At 39.5% G+C, this 16,250-nt stretch overlaps 1 long non-coding RNA gene across 1 annotated transcript; it reads left to right on the top strand.

Moving 5' to 3' along the window:
- Positions 1–13,963: 13,963 nt before the first annotated feature.
- Positions 13,964–15,891, top strand: LOC129348032 (uncharacterized). The gene is made up of 2 exons (XR_008600451.1): positions 13,964–14,141; positions 14,718–15,891. It is a non-coding gene; the product is annotated as an uncharacterized LOC129348032 (long non-coding RNA).
- The last annotated feature ends 359 nt before the right edge of the window (positions 15,892–16,250 follow it).

Genomic DNA, 16,250 nt, shown 5'->3' with positions numbered 1-16,250 from the left:
CTCCTGCTTCACCTGCTTCACCTGCCTGCACTCTGGTTTGCTGATTGCTACAATGAGTTTCAGCTGCAGCAATCAGGTCACACCATTCACCTGTTCTCCACCTCACCTCCACTATTTAAACCCTGCTCATTCATTCACTCCCTGCCGGATCATCGAGCCACATACCCTCGACACGTAGGGTCTGTTAGTGGGGCTACAGTTAGCTTCCTGGCTCACTGATGTGACATAATGAGTGGTCACATTACAAAGTGGTTTTTACTTGTTTTTTCAAAATGGGTGGTGACCAAAACATTGCAGTTTAATTCAATTCATTTTTATTTATGCAGCGCAAATTTCACAACATATGTCATCTCATAGCATTTCACATAGTAAATGAAAGACCTTATGAATTTAACATGATGACAGTGACTGTAAGTGCAGGGCTAGGTGGTGAAATACTGTTTACAGGTGAGCTTACCATTATATTTCTAGCCACTCTGGCCAAGCAGTGATGATAGACAAAATATCTTACAGTAGGCTAGCCCATGTTCCACTGGTGCAGTAAATCAGTTTAATCTGTTGTTTAGCTTTGTGAAAAAACGAAGCATTCTTCGGGGGATTTAAAATATTTGCTTTCAGAAAATACTCACAAAGACATTGTTTCTAATACAGATATGTTTGGTGTTCACAATTCTGAATAACAAATGAACTGTTTCCCTACTGTTCGATTGAAGGGACAGTATTTCTTTGAATGAATGGAAACGTCAGCATAGCCATTTCCTTCTGAAGGAAAGCATGGCAGCAACAGGTGAAAGGTGTCATGGTTAATTTGACTAGGATAAACTAAAATGTAACATTAATGATGTTTTGTCTAAGGGCTTAGACAGAGCCAGGGGCTTGTGAGGGAATTAGTTTTGAGAGCTGTGCTGAATGTGACAGACGTGCTCCATGTTGTCAGCCCTCTGTTCACCTGGAGGTATGAGCCATACCAAGCTGTTCATGTTCCACGCACGCACGCACGCACGCACGCACGCACGCACGCACGCACGCACGCACGCACGCACGCACGCACGCACGCACGCACGCACGCACGCACGCACACACACACAGTAGTCAGCCTTAGTTCATAGCACCTCTCTTGCTTTTTTTTTTGTTCAAATGAGACACATCCAAAGGTTGATAATTTACAAGGAAACGCCGCACCCAGCTCTTTGTCCTGCTTCCATTTAGAGAGTATGAGAAGGTGGTGGGGAAAAGGGAATAGACTCTCAGGCTGATCTGAAAACCACAGCTCTTTCATGTCTCCAGTCTGACAAAGTCGCACTCTTGCAGCTCAAGCAAATGGAAGATATCACAGGCATTATATTGCTGACGCTCATTAACAGCAGACAGCTAAGAGGAGAATCAATTGGCTCTCTCATACACAGCTGCACATCTATCTTCAGAAGAAGCAGAAAAAATCTAGGCTCAGAGATGACATTTAAATATACAACAATAATAATAATAAAAACAACAAAAAAATGCACTTTTTAACAAGTAATTTACAAAGTCCTTTACATGACTGAACCACAATTAAAACATGAGGCAAATATATTGAGACACTCAGACACTACAGAAAATGAAAACCCTCAACAACAAAAGCAAATACTACTAATAAAACAAGTGAGGCATGATGACAGTAAAACGGTGAGCTGGGATAAAAATAAATAAATAAAGATTTTCTTGAAACTTTTTGATATATTTTGAGGAGCGATTTAAAAGATGTCACTAATTCAACAAGCTTTGGACATGGGGGAGAAAGGTTCCAGAGCTACACATGCGCGACCACCTTTAGTATTAAGCTAGGATTCAGGAATAGCCCATTCTGGGGATAGGCAAGAGATGAACCAAGAAATGCTTTTTCCCTGATCAGTAGAATCTTAAACGTAATTCTAAATCTGTATGGTCACAAGTGAAGAGAGGATAAAATAGATCTCATGTGATGTGTGCAAGTATTTGCCAAAGACAGAGCAGCTGCATTTTGTACCAACTGAAGATGTGAAGTAGCTTTTTGGTTCAACCTGAAATATAATGAATTACAATAATCTTAGATTTACATATGGAATAAAAAAAAAAAAACAAACATTGATAATCTTCTTGATGATTCTTCTTTTTTTTTTTGGTTACCATGGCAGCGCGTGTAGATGCAGCAGCCTGGTGCTCTTCTTTAGTTAGTAGCTACACATTGAGAAGGACTTACACCCGAACTGAACTTTTAAGCCTAAGAAAACACTGGACCGGCTGGACCCCCCTAGAAGAGTTTGACTCATTTCTGGAGAGGATACACCGGCAAGAACGGACAGGAAGGAGGCGACTTTATTATACTGTGCTTTTAACAGCAACAGCTCTTTTTCTCCTAATGCATTCTTATCTCTGAACAACTGTTCCTCCAGTCTCTTTATTTTTTCTTCTAGTTGTTGTCTTTTCTTGCCCTGTTCTTTATATTTCGAAGAGGTATAGGAAATTATATGACCCCTTAAACAGGCCTTAAAGGCTTCCCATTTGATACAAGCTGTGGTTTGTGTAGTATTTATGCTAAAGTATTCATCAATTTTACCCCCTCTGGTCTCCAGTGACTAACCTGTCATATGCTTACCTCACGTGGAGTCAGTTCATAATACAGGTCTGCTGCCTGAGTCAAATAATCCGCTAACATTTCCTCCTGCACCTTAGAGAAAATTTTGTTGCTGCTCCAGTAACCCACACTGGGAAGATCACTGGACTTCTGGTCTCTCAGCTTCTGCAGTGATTTGCAGTATCTGCTCAGTGTTACATGGCAGATCCCATGATCCCATGAGCCTTTTATGAAACATTCACTGGCATTCTGTAACTCTTATGCACTATTGTGAAATTAACAACTCAAATAACTAATATTATAGCATTCAACATAACAGAAAACTAATATGCTCCTTAGTCCATTGCAACATATACACACTCAAAAACATACATATACATTATAAGAACAAAAGTATTGGGACACACCTCTCAATCATTGAAATCAGGTGTTTTATTTAGTCCAACTGCCACATGTGTATAAAATCCAATGCCCAAACATTTGTGAAAGAATGGGTTGTTCTAAAGAGCTCACTGAATTTCAGCGTGGTAGTGGGATGCCACCTTTGCAACAAGTCAGTTTGTGAAATTTCTACCCTTGTAGATATTCCAAGATCAGCTGTAAGTGGTATTATTGCAAAGTGAAAATGTTGAGGAACCACAGCAACTCAGCCATTAAGTGACAAACCACTTAAAACTACAGAGCAGGGTTGCCGAGTGTTGAGGTGCATAGTGCGTAAAAGTCACCGATTATATGCTGACTCAGTAACTGCAGAGTTCCAAAACACCTCTGCCTTTAACATCAGGATGTCCCATGAGAGCCGTCTGCAGCTCGTCTTCATAGCAGTGACTATCTGCAGAGATGTGCTGCAGGTGAGCTGTGCCAGCAGCTGCCCCAGATGAGCGCGATTAGCAGCCTCAGGAGTGCAGCGAGAGAGGGGGACCCTGACATATACACATCATGGACAGTGAAACTATAGCAAAAGATTTATGTTGATGATGCCAGTATGATTGTCAACAGATCTTTTTACTGTGTATTTGCTGAGAAATGTGACACTTACAGAAAAAAAACACACCTTGTGTCACAGCAGGGACACTTAAACCGGCCTTAGACTAATGTCCCATACTGTGTGCCATTAAAATAAATTAATGAAAGGCTCACATGCTCCCACAATGTGTTTTTCAAATCTTCAGTGCAAAATACTGCAGGAATCAGTCATTTCACCATAACTGTGCAACCCCTGGTTCCAGTCCTGTTCTAAACATTGTGTTGCAGTGCCTATTGTCTTAAATCCTGCAGAGCTGCTGCTGTCTACACCCCCTTCAGGAAGAACTGTCAGCTTCTGTGATTGGCATAACAGAGCTAAACAGCTGACTGCACTGCAGCTGATACTGGAAAGATAGAGTGAGACTGGGACTTTCTACCATTTCTGACTTTCTTAGCAATCATTTCACATGGAAATTTTGCTGTATTCACAGCACAGCCATTTTGGGAATTTTTATATAGTGTGAGTTTCTCAGATGATTGGGAATTCAGCTTTAACAAAACACAGTATAAATGAGCACCAAGAGCAGGAAGAGGAATGTAAATGACTGACAAGAGTGAGTTTAGGTTTCGCTGTGCATGAAAGGCAACATGAAAACACCACAACCTATCCAGTCCTTGTCTGTTGGTTTCAAAATGCTCTTGCAGTTTCCACTCTCTCTCAGGGTCCCTCAACATTGATATTTCCACAGAGCACTGAACTCTGGGCACTTGATAAAAACTAATAGTAACTGCAGAATGTACTAACACTTTTTTCCCCAAATGTTACAATGACATTACTATCAAAAATTGAAGTATCCACTATTTTTTTCAGTCCCTCTGATAGTGGAAGTGCAGGATGATTGTTGGTTTCACTTTTACAGCCAACAGCAGAACAATTGTTGTGCTCTACTCACGGCTAAGACATAATTATAGTCACCAGAACTACTTTTTAAAATTATTTTTTGGCTTTATTAGATCGATATAGTTGAGGGCAGACAAGAAAGTAGGGAGAAGAATGGGGGAAGACATGCAGTAAAGGGCCGTGAGCTGGAATCAAATCCAGACCGCTGTGTTGGGGACTATAGCCCCTGTTCATGTGTCGGCCATTCAACCAGTTGAGCTATCTGGGTGCCCAGGCAGAATTACTTATATTAAATCAAGCTTGTAAAGACAGAAGATCTTGTTGTGGAGGGGCTTCACAAATGGCAGAAATAAATATCTTTACATTTTAACAGCTTTCATTTTACATCTCCAAGTTTATAACAACAGAAGACAATAAAATGGGGTTTCACCATATCAAACCTGTATCATGGGAAAAGAAAGAAAAGCAAGAGGCTCTGCAACCAGTATCATCTTCATCTGCAACATATTAACTTCACAGTCATCAAGGTTCAGGTAACCATGCACAAGTCTGTTGTGTGCATGTTTTTATCTGCATCAACCAGCTCCCTAATCCCCAGCAGTACACTGAGCCTTTTCAGACATCAGCACATGGAAGGAATACTAATCCAGTGTAGTGGACTGCACTGCCACTTACACATAACTGCATGCAAACGCACACAACCCCCCCCACAGACACTTAACAAGTTGGTGCCACAGGTTATGATGAGTCAACAACTGCCTGTGGTAGGCATACAGCATTTCTTCAGCATAGAGTGTATAGTGATCAACCTTTAAACGGAAGTTTTACCTTTTTATACTGTTGCACTTAACTGAAACTGAGTTAATCTCAGTGTTTAAGATCTAGCTAGCACTTTTAACTGTATTAGTGTTTCATTTTTCCCAACAGTGCACATACAAGGGTTGACCAAAAAGTTTGTAGACTGTGTGTGCACGTGAACTGAGTGCACACACAAGCAAAAACTCTCAGGACTCCTGAAGTCACATGACACTGCACTATCAAAAGCCCAATGTGTGCATTATGACCACTGGCAAGTGTGCATCTGTGATTTCTCCATGGAGCTTAAGGTGGACCAAAGATGGCTTCCTGTGACTCCTTCCCCAAATGAAATTTAAAAAAAAAAAAAATCCCAAATGAAATACAAGTTGAGGAGTTGCCATTTTGACACAGTTTAAGAGATACAGTACTCATCACAGATTGTGCTTAATATAGCATAGAAAAAATGTGTTTAACAAGTCCTACTGTTGATAGCACAATATCATGTGACATCCTGATTCATGACAGTTACTGCTCACACATGTTGCACCCATGCTCTATGCATGCACTCCATACACACACATCCTGTGTATACTATACAATGCATGGGCAAAAAAATGATAAATCATGAAAAATCAGCAGAAAATAAAAAAATGTTACCATAGTTCCTGGTTAATTGGAGCAGAATCATTATTTGCTTTTTTGCCACACTAAACAAAAATTTGAAAGTAAGTGACTAATTCTATGTATTACTGCTAAAACACTAATTAACAAAGTAAAAAGGCACCACCATCAGGTCATGAATTTCATTCAGCCACTACATTGGTATATGATAAATGCCTACAAAACTAATCATGTTCTTCTCAGCCTTTATTTAGTACTCAGTGTAAATTAGAAAATATTAGTATGCTTACACATTGCATTGTTAAACAGTGTTAAAAAGTATAATTTGTGAAGTGGAAGAAAATACTGGAGACTTATTATATGAGTGCAGTAACTCCTATCTTTTCTTGCCACCCCACCATTCTGAGTTCTCAGTACCCCATCCTCCACTTGTCGATCCAGCTCTTTCTTTCCTCATCTTATTCTTAATTACCTACTTCTCTCTATCCTCCTGCCTTTCGAGTCTGATTCTCGACCTCTTTTTCATTTTTTTCTTTGTCCTTGATTTCCTTCCTCTATTCCCCACCTCATTCTCTACTCACCCCCCTCTGTCTGTCTCTTTTCTTCTTCCATCTTCCTGAGTCACAGTGATCAGAGAAGGTCAAGAGCGTTACATAGAAGTGAAGAACAGATAATCCTACATATTAAAGCCTGTAAAGGCTGGTAATGCCAGATCAAATAGTAAGGTATTCACAGGCCGAGAGTCAGGGCCGACTGCTGCTGATCACTATCGCTGGCAGGCTGAAAAGATGGGCAAGCTGCTTGCTGAGTTTTTGTGAGTGACAATGAGAGAGCACAGTTCTCCCATACAATGTTGTGACTGGATTGAAACGTATCAGGTAACCGGTCTCAGTGCTGTTGATGAATGTTTACAGATTATTTCAGAAATGTGGATTAGGATCAAATGTTTACTCAGGTTCAAATACTGTTTTTAAAACCAGCCCCAATTTCCATTTCTGTAAAAGCGCTGCAATTGTTTTGATATTTTGTAGTGTGAGCTTCTCTTCAAGAATGTGTTATTAGGGCTGCATTAAGGCATTAATGCATTAATTAACACCAACAACTATTTTGTTGAGCGTTAACACGTAGTTTTTTTTTATTATTATGAAATTCCATTGCTCTCTTGCTCTGAATACACATAGAGACAAACCATGGGTCACAGGAGGGCTGGATGTTGATCAGTACTTGGGATGGGCATCATCACATCTCACCCAAACTAAAAGTGGAGGGAGGGCTTCAGCACACTGGTTGGATACAGCTTATGGGAGAAACAGAGCTCAAATAAAACAAGACAAGCTAACAAATGCTGCAGCAAAGTAGTTAGCTATAGACTGCATTCTGATTAGTCTTATGGAAGATGTCGGTCTGAGGAATGTTCTTAGGATGAATGACGGCACGTATGAACCTCAACCTGCATCACTGGAAGTTTTGTCATCAAATCATGTAATTTATTATGATTAGAAATTTTAATTGTTGCCCAGAGCTAGTTAAAATGCTAGCTTTTATCCTGTTATAATTCAATGACATATACATTTAACAGCAAATTGAGTTGTGATAAGAGAGCAACCTGTAGCATGGCAACATTCATAGACATGGAGACACAGACGCCATTTTAAGCTTGAGCATTTTTATTCTTAGAGTAGGAGTGGGTATGTCTATGCATTAGTATTTGCAGACATCACAGTTAGCAGCACAAGAGCAACAGGAACTTGTGCGCCCCATAATCACACAGAGTGGCCCCAAAGTCCAGGCATTAATCATTATAAGCAGCCATGACAGGAAAATCAAAGGCTTGGCCCCTATAGCTCTGCTTTCTGCTGCGCCCACACCAACGGACCCCAGATGCTCCAGCTTACTAACTGTAGATTTCACAAAGATGAGGGAAGAGAGTGAGAGAGAGAGAAAGTGAGAGAGCAAGAGAGAGAAAGGCATCATGCAGCAGTTTCTAAAAGTCGGGAGCATCATTCATCTTTGTCAAGTGTACATTTGCTATTTGCTAAGCCATCATTAAATGATGATGTGTGCTTCTCTGCCTGACCACACACACATGCACAGCACACAATGTATATATGCTTGGACAGCCACACTTATTCTCACACAGCAGTGAAATTGACTGAATCCTCACAGTTGAGACAATATGGCCTCCAGAAGAATTGTCTTTAAGTGCCTCTGAAGGACTTTTCTGTCAAATATAATTACATTGAATCTATGAGTCTAATCCAATTAGGCCTTCACAACATAAAAACAAAACTGTACCATATTAAGACAAATTTAAGTCTAAGCACAAGGGGAAGTGTATGTATTAACATGTCAACTGAGGTAACTCATGAAGATATATATATATATATATACATATATATATATATATATGTATATATATATATATATATATATATATATATATATATATATATATATATATATATATATAATGAATCACATTTTTTCAAATAGCAATATTTGACCCTATACATGAATTTAAACTACAAAAATGTCATCACAAGTCAGATGACACTCTTAGGAAGACTGCAGACATGGCTGAAACATGTCAAGGTAAAAAAAACATTTTCTTTCATCAGTTGGTTAAAAAGTAATGCTATTCTAAAGTAAGAAATGACAAAATAAACCTAATCCATCAACAGAAATGTTTCTTTTATATTTATCTGTGCATTTTTCATCTGTCTACTACATTCACAGATTACTGCAAACTCAAAGTGTAATTATAGCGATTATATTCAACTAGGGCTGCAACTAACAATGAATCGATTAATCGTGTGAGCACGATACGTCATCAGAAGCGGAAGTGAGCGCGCAATGCAACAGAAATCACTGTCCCAGCGGAGCACAGAACACGGACGGACATCCACGCTGTATCATGCATATGTAGTATATGCATACATTATACATGCACATACAGCGCGGACATCCATGTATAATATATGTACGATGCAGCGCGGATGTCTGTCCGTATTCTGTGCTCTGCTGGGACAGTGATTTCTGTTGCATTGCGTGCTCACTTCCACTTTTGATGACGTATCGTGCTCAGACGATTCATCGTTAGTTGCAGCCCTATATTCAACATTTTAAGACTTTTTGTAAACTCAAATATTTTCAGTGTCTTGAAAAGTGGTCTATTGTGGGCTGGCTCCACTGTTTGCCTGTACCAGGACTGTCGTAGCTAACGTTAGCTCTGGTGCTCGCAGCAGCATGTTGTGCATTGAGGTGATACCATAGGCTTGAAGTGCTGTGGTGATAAGAAAATTCTTCGTTGCACAATTTGCACACAACCACGTTTTTATCCAAGCTGCCATCATGAAGTTTTTCAAAAGAAAACTTTCTGCTCAACAAGCTCAATGCGTTCTCGTCTTCCATCACTTTTCGCCAAACTTTCTTGTGCGCCGATTCGCTCAATGCGTCCTATGCATCTACTTATTTTTATTTATTAAAAATTTATTTAACCAGGTTAGTCACATTGAGATCAGAAATCTCCTTTACAAGGGAGACCTTGCCAAGAGGGCAGCAGCATAGTCACATTAAAAAACAATAAGCAACAGATAAAATTAACAACATTAAAACTTGCTCACACATAACAGGTAGACTGTAAGGGTTTTGCCAGAACTTTAAACTCATTCAGTGTAACAAGGGCTTGAAGTTTACGTTTGGACTTTAATTTATTCCAAGCATCAGGTGCAGAAAACCTAAATGATTTCTTGCGCAGTTCAGATCTTACTTTGGGGACGCCAAATTGCAGAGTATCTCCAGATTGGAAACTGTGACTTCCATGTTTCCTTGTTAAAAGACCAGACAAATAGGAAGGAACAATACCCAGAATGGTTCTGTAAATTAACACATACCAATGACTGAGATGTCGGGCACTTCAAGATGTCCAGTTAACTTTAGAATAGAGCTCACAATGGTAAGAGGACAACATCTGTTAATGAATCTCAGCGCCCCATGGTACACACTATCCAGCATGCTAAGACAACTAGCAGAAGCCTTCATATACAACACATCTCCATAGTCAATAACAGGCAAAAAGGTTGTTTCTACCAGTTTTTGTTTCACACAAAAAGAAGAGCAAGACTTGTTTCTGTAATTGAATCCTAATAAGTGTTTCAGTTTTTTAACCATATACTGAACGTGCTCCTTAAAAGACAAATGGTTGTCAATTAAAAATCCTAGCTATTTAAAAGTAGACACCAACTCTATTTATTGACCATTTCTTGTAAAAAAAAATTTCCAGACAGTGCTGATCTGGCAGTTTTTGAAGTAGTAAAGAACATACATTTTGTTTTGTCTGCATTTAAAAGAAGTTGCAGATGACAAAGTTGTTCCTGTACTCTAACAAATGCAAGTTGTAAATACTGAAAGGCCTCAGCAGGAGTGGGTGCTGCACAGTATATGACAGTGTCATCAGCGTAGAAATTAAAAGTTGAGTTTGGAATATTCTGTCCAAGATTGTTTATGTAAATAGTGAATAATAATGGACCCAGCACAGAAGCTTGAGGGACTCCCTTTTTCACTTGCAATACCTCAGAGGAAGAGCCCTCTATCTGAACAGCCTGAGTTCTGCTTGTAAGATAATTTGCAAACCACCCAACTGCTTGTTCAGAAAGCCTGATAGCTTAAAGACGTTTAAAGATGTATTAGCAGCTGGCAAACAGACTTTAGGTGCATTGCTGCCACCTACCAGGCTGGAGCGTGTGTATCAGTGTTACCGGTCTCCCAGAAATTAAGGAACTGAGAAAGGTGTGATTAAATGCGTTATTTTTTTTCTGTCATTAATTAATTGAAATTGATGCATCCCAGCCCTAGTATATGGTTCAGGTCATCTAACATAGCGCTCCATCACTCTCCTTCTTGATCAAATAGCCCTTATAGAGCCTGGAGGTGTGTTTGGGGTCATTGTCATGTTGAAAAATGGTAGCCATGCTGGTTCAGTGTGCCTTCAATTTTGAAGAAATCCCCAACAGCGTCATCAACAAAGCACCCTCACACCATCATACCTCCTCCTCCATGCTTCACGGTGGGAACCATGCATGTAGAGACCTTCCATTCACCTTTTCTGCATTGTGCAAAGACATGGCGGATGGAGTCAAAGATCTCAAACTTAGACTCATCAGACCTAAGCAAAGATTTCCACTGGTCTAATATCCATTCCTTGTGATTCTTGGCCCAAACAAATTTCTTCTGCTTGTTGCTTTTCCTTTGTAGTGGTTTCTTAGCAGCTATTTGACCATAAAGGCCTGATCCTATGTGTCTGCTACTAGAACTCTGTGTGGCATTTATCTGGGCTCTAACCTGAGGTAGTGTGAACTTGCCATTTCTGAGGCAGGAGGTAAAAATGATTTAAGATCATATTTAAGAAAACATTACAAACAGAAACAACTGAAAACATCCAAGTGGAAAAGAAGAGCTTAATTGGGGCTATAAACAGCACATATAAAGGTTTTTTTTTTTTAAATCTTGAAAAGATGGCAAAATTGATACAGTATAAAAGCACAGTATAGATGCTGGCTGTAAAGTGTCTGCTTAATGTTGACAGACATGCACACAGGTTGTCGTAAAGATACTAATTTATTGATTTTTTTGGAATTCTAAATTAAGTGATTCCTCATGAATTCATGAGACACTGCTTTTAAAATCTGCTGTTCTGTCAAGGAATACCACTTGTTCTTTTTCTTTTCTCTTCTTTACTCACTTGAGAAATGTCAACACCCAGGCTACCAAACAATATCTCATCAGGCAGCAGAAGAAAAAATAAGTATCAAAACCTAAGCATGTAGCGAAGCATCTTTCATTACTAAGTCACACCCAAGTGAATTCACAATGAGTGCTCTGACGTGACGAGACGAGGGTGCATTTGATCAAATTAGTGAACCGGTGAGCAGCTCTGTGGTTGGCTGCCCTCTCAACCATGGGGAGAGGTAGTTGCTGACACTTTGATCTTCCAATTAGGTGTATTTAGAAACGGTAAACATGTAACTAGAGCGATAATGAGCTGACCATGTTTAGCCTTTCTGTTTCCCTCTCTCTGTCCACAGGCACAATGAATTATAGAGTCTAATTTGGCAGTTAAATAAGTATGAGCTGCTGAAGTGTGACAGTACAGCCTGTGTGAACACACCAGGTCCTGTTGTTGTTATTGTTTGGATGATTTCTCTTCTTTGTTGTCTACTTAATGTTACACTCTGACAAATGTGAGGACTGTTCGACGGTGACAGCAATGACTAAGATGTGTTTGAACTTGTCTGAAGTTTTCTGGTAGATTTGGTTTCTCCTGATCAATTCTTTCACACATGAATGACAGAACATTTGAACTGTGTTTTATGAAGCAGTAACGCATCAGCCAACAATAAAGTCAGAATGTGTTTATGCTCTGCTGATAAGCACTCTTGACTTTAAGCTTTTGAAAAAAGGAAGTTGCCGCTCTGACCCTGCCTGCAGCCAGCTTTACTCTGGTTAACATTAGCTAACAAACTTTTGTTTTATTTGTGTGTAACTGGCATTACAAAGTAAATTTGACTTCATGACCATGCTCTACTTGTGCCGGTTTTCAACATTTTGAGTGGTCAAATAGACCATCGTCCATTTCTTGAAAGACAGTGTCCGTCTGTCTGTGCATTAATTAGAAAATTCCCCTACTAGCTACAACTTGGCAGAACCCTAATTGCTGGCTGTTCACCACAGCACCATGTTTACAAACTCAGTGGCAGCTGGTTGGGTGTGGAGGTGAATGGTGAACATACCGACTATACAACTCGGTCTCCTACAAATTCCATTTATATACAATGTAAAATATTTTCTTGAATTATGTCTAAATGGCTGGGTTATGTTCAGAGGCAACATTTTTGCTTTTGTGAATGAATGGAGTTCCACATTTATTGACTGCATTTGAGTCAGTAAGTGAAAAGAGTGCAAAGCTGTCAGTCTTGGCTGTGCATCCTAAATCCTACTTATGGCTTAGGGATCAAGGTTAGCAATTTAAAAGCACAAATGTTGGCGTAAGATGGTTTCAGCATCTAATATCTGAGGATTTGATGCTTTTCTTGTCATGCCCTCCTTCTTCTTAGCTGGCAGTTCTCCCTCTTTATCCCCTTCCCTTTTTGACTGTGTATGTGTGTGTGTGAGTGTGTGTGCATGCATGCCTGTGAGAAGACACCATTGGATAATCAACCGAATGAGGACACCTGTGACGGGGAGTGGCTCACCTGCTTGTGATCTCCACCTGCCATAAGGGGGGGCTGGAGTCTATCCCAGCTGACTTGGGGCAAAGGCAGGAGACACCCTGGAGAGATCTCCAGTCTGTCCCAGGGCTACATATACAGACAAAAAATCACACTCGGATTCACACCTTTGGGCAATTTAGAATAATCACTTAACCTCAGCATATTGATGGCCTGTGGGAGGAAGCCAGAGTACCCGGAGAAAACCCACGCATGCACAGGGAGAACATGCAAATTCCATACAGAAAGATCCCGGGAAGGCCAGGACGTAAACCAGGGATCTTCTCGCTGCAAGGCGAAAGTGCTAACCACTACACCACTGTGCAGCCCTCCTATACATCTCTCTGAACTAATTTCAACAGTTTCTACATCCAAACCATCAACATGTCTTTTAGATGCTATCCCAACTAGACTGTTCAAGGAGGCTTTACCTTTAATTAATTCTTCAATGTTAGATCTGATTAATCAATCTCTAGTAACAGGCTATGTACCACAGGCTTTAAAGGTTGCTGTGATCAAACCTTTACTTAAAAATCCCACTCTTGATCCGGATGTTTTAGCTAACTATAGACCGATATCCATCCTACCATTTCTCTCTAAAATTCTGGAAAGAACAGCTGCAAATCAATTATGTGAACATTTATGTAACCCAGCAGATAATTTGATCCTGCTATGTTAATGTATTTCTGTATTATTATCTGCTTATGAGAGTGAGACTGTCTGTTGCATTTGGCTCCTCTGGGTTACTTTAAGGAATACAGACATGTGATTGGCTAGAGGAGAATAAGTCCCGCCTCCTTCACGGAAGAGTTTCGTGGACCGAGCTACAGTGTCAGCCAGACAAGTGTGTGCTGCGGTGCAGAAACTAGCAATTCCAGAATACATTGTTGTCAGTTTTTAATGAGTCCTGAGTAAACTTGAACAGACCATAATCTGAATGAACGAAGTGATTCACAGTCCCGTGCGCCAGGAGTTTGTTACTTTTGGCGGAGTCTTGGTGAGTTAATGGAGCTCAGCTAACGCAGCTAGCCACATTAGCCATGTTAGCGTTAACACGACGGCTAGTAGTCAGCATGCTATTTTGTTGATAGAGGTAACTGACTTTATTTACAGTTATGATGTTGATGCTGAGTATAGGAGCTACAGTTAAAGCACCGTATTTCTGCACTGGTGATTTTATAAGAAAATATGAGATATGAGTGGAAGTTAAGTCCTTTTACTTCCATGGTGGATGTATTTCTCCTTAAGTGCTAGGTTGTTTAAATACTGAATGTGTGTATACGTGCTGTCACTTAATTCATAATTTAAGAGACATGTAATTTTCAGAACAGTTAAAATGTGTTTAAAATGTTAGTTCATAAAAGCTAAAAATGATTTATGTTGTTGTAGAAAAGGGAATATGTATATGTATGTATTCTATTGAGGAAAAAGTTAAAAAGGTTAAAATGGATAAATAATTCATTTCATCACTATTGTGTTGAAACAGGATGTTAGAGATTTTGATATCATTTCATTATGGCCATAGAGAACTGAGTTCATGATTTTATGTAGTAATAGCCTTGTTTCTATACAGGCTAGGTTTCTTAAATCCTTGGAAACCTTAGATTTTGGAACTGGATTCTCCTTGACGAAGGAGATGGCGAGCCCCAGTGAGTGAGATACCTTCTTAATCCAAGGAGAGGATCAAGATTTCATGTTGCTGAGGATGGATTACTCTCGTCATTTTCATCGCTGAAATGCTGTGTGGTAGGATCGTCCACATCTGACCACATCTGACTATTTGACTCTTGACAGACTTACTGAACCCGAGAGCACTTTGAAACTGCACTTCACTTGACGTTATCCCTTTTGACTAAAGCTAGCTGAACTGGTCAAACCTGGAACTTAAAGGAACAATTACATGAACATTTGAAGGAACACTGAAAGAAGATATAACTCAGCTGGAACTTTTATTTTTTCAACTTATTATTTAGGATTGAAGGGTGTTTATGTTATGTGTTAAAACTGAACACTGTCAACTGAGCAATTGCACAAAACTACATTCATTTATTATTGTTTTTATATAAAACCCTATACAGTTCAAGTCCAACCATCTTGTGGCTCCATTTATTCATTGTTCTGATTTTCCTTTCTTGTAACTCTTGCTACGAATCTAGGTCTGGTCCTTATCCTTTAGTCACCTCAGTGGGTTACATATACAAAGGAATAGCTTGTTTGAAGAGTGTCAGTCAGGCTTTAGAGTGCATCATGGCACAGAAACAGCTCTGGTGAACGGTACTAATGACCTTCTCATAGCATCAGATAATGGACTGGTCTCAGGACTTGTTTTGTTGGCCCTTAGTGCAGCATTTGACACAATCGACCACAAACTTTTACTCCAGCAACTAGAACATTCTATTGGCATTAAAGGGACAGCACTGGACTTCGCTCAAGCAGTTGGCTATCACTTGAAGCCTACACTGAAGTTGGTAAAAATGCTTTTAGCTTTTCAGCTGCACATAGTTGGAATATCTTGCAGAAAACACTCAAGCTTATTGCAGCCATATCTGTTGACCAGTTTACATCCATTATCTGAGATACTCCTTGACTGTTTATAACTGCGCTTCTCTCTTTGTTGTATTAATTTGTTGTCTTAACTTTCTTGACGCCTTTTTATCCTGTTGACTGTACTTCTGACATCATTGTAAATAAGTACTTGCCTTCAATGATTTCTTGAGATTTAAATAAAGGTTGGATGAATAAATGAATTTAGATTTGTTTAATACTGGTTGTGCTTACCATGACGAAAGTTGGTTTAATTGCTTGTCTCAGTTCTTGTAATTCAGCTACTTTTGTATTTCAAAACTCGACATGACATGAGATGAAATAATTCTTTCACCTAAATTCAATTGACTTATGTTAGGTAACAGGAAACTTGTTTCCAATTTGAATGAATGTAAAATGATTAACAGTGTAGATTTACTTTAGACCTAGAAAATAATTTTGTGATAGACTAGACCAAGGTCCCTCCTAGCATAGGAAGTCAGGAAGTCAGTTCCTGTATGAATACATTGTTGTCTTCTGTCTGTCTCTGCTTGTAAAGTTTCTTTTAGTCATGTGGAGCTTA

Source organism: Amphiprion ocellaris, chromosome 22 (assembly GCF_022539595.1).
Source record: "Amphiprion ocellaris isolate individual 3 ecotype Okinawa chromosome 22, ASM2253959v1, whole genome shotgun sequence".
NCBI lineage: Eukaryota > Metazoa > Chordata > Actinopteri > Pomacentridae > Amphiprion > Amphiprion ocellaris.
This window is presented reverse-complemented; position numbering and strand designations above follow the sequence as displayed.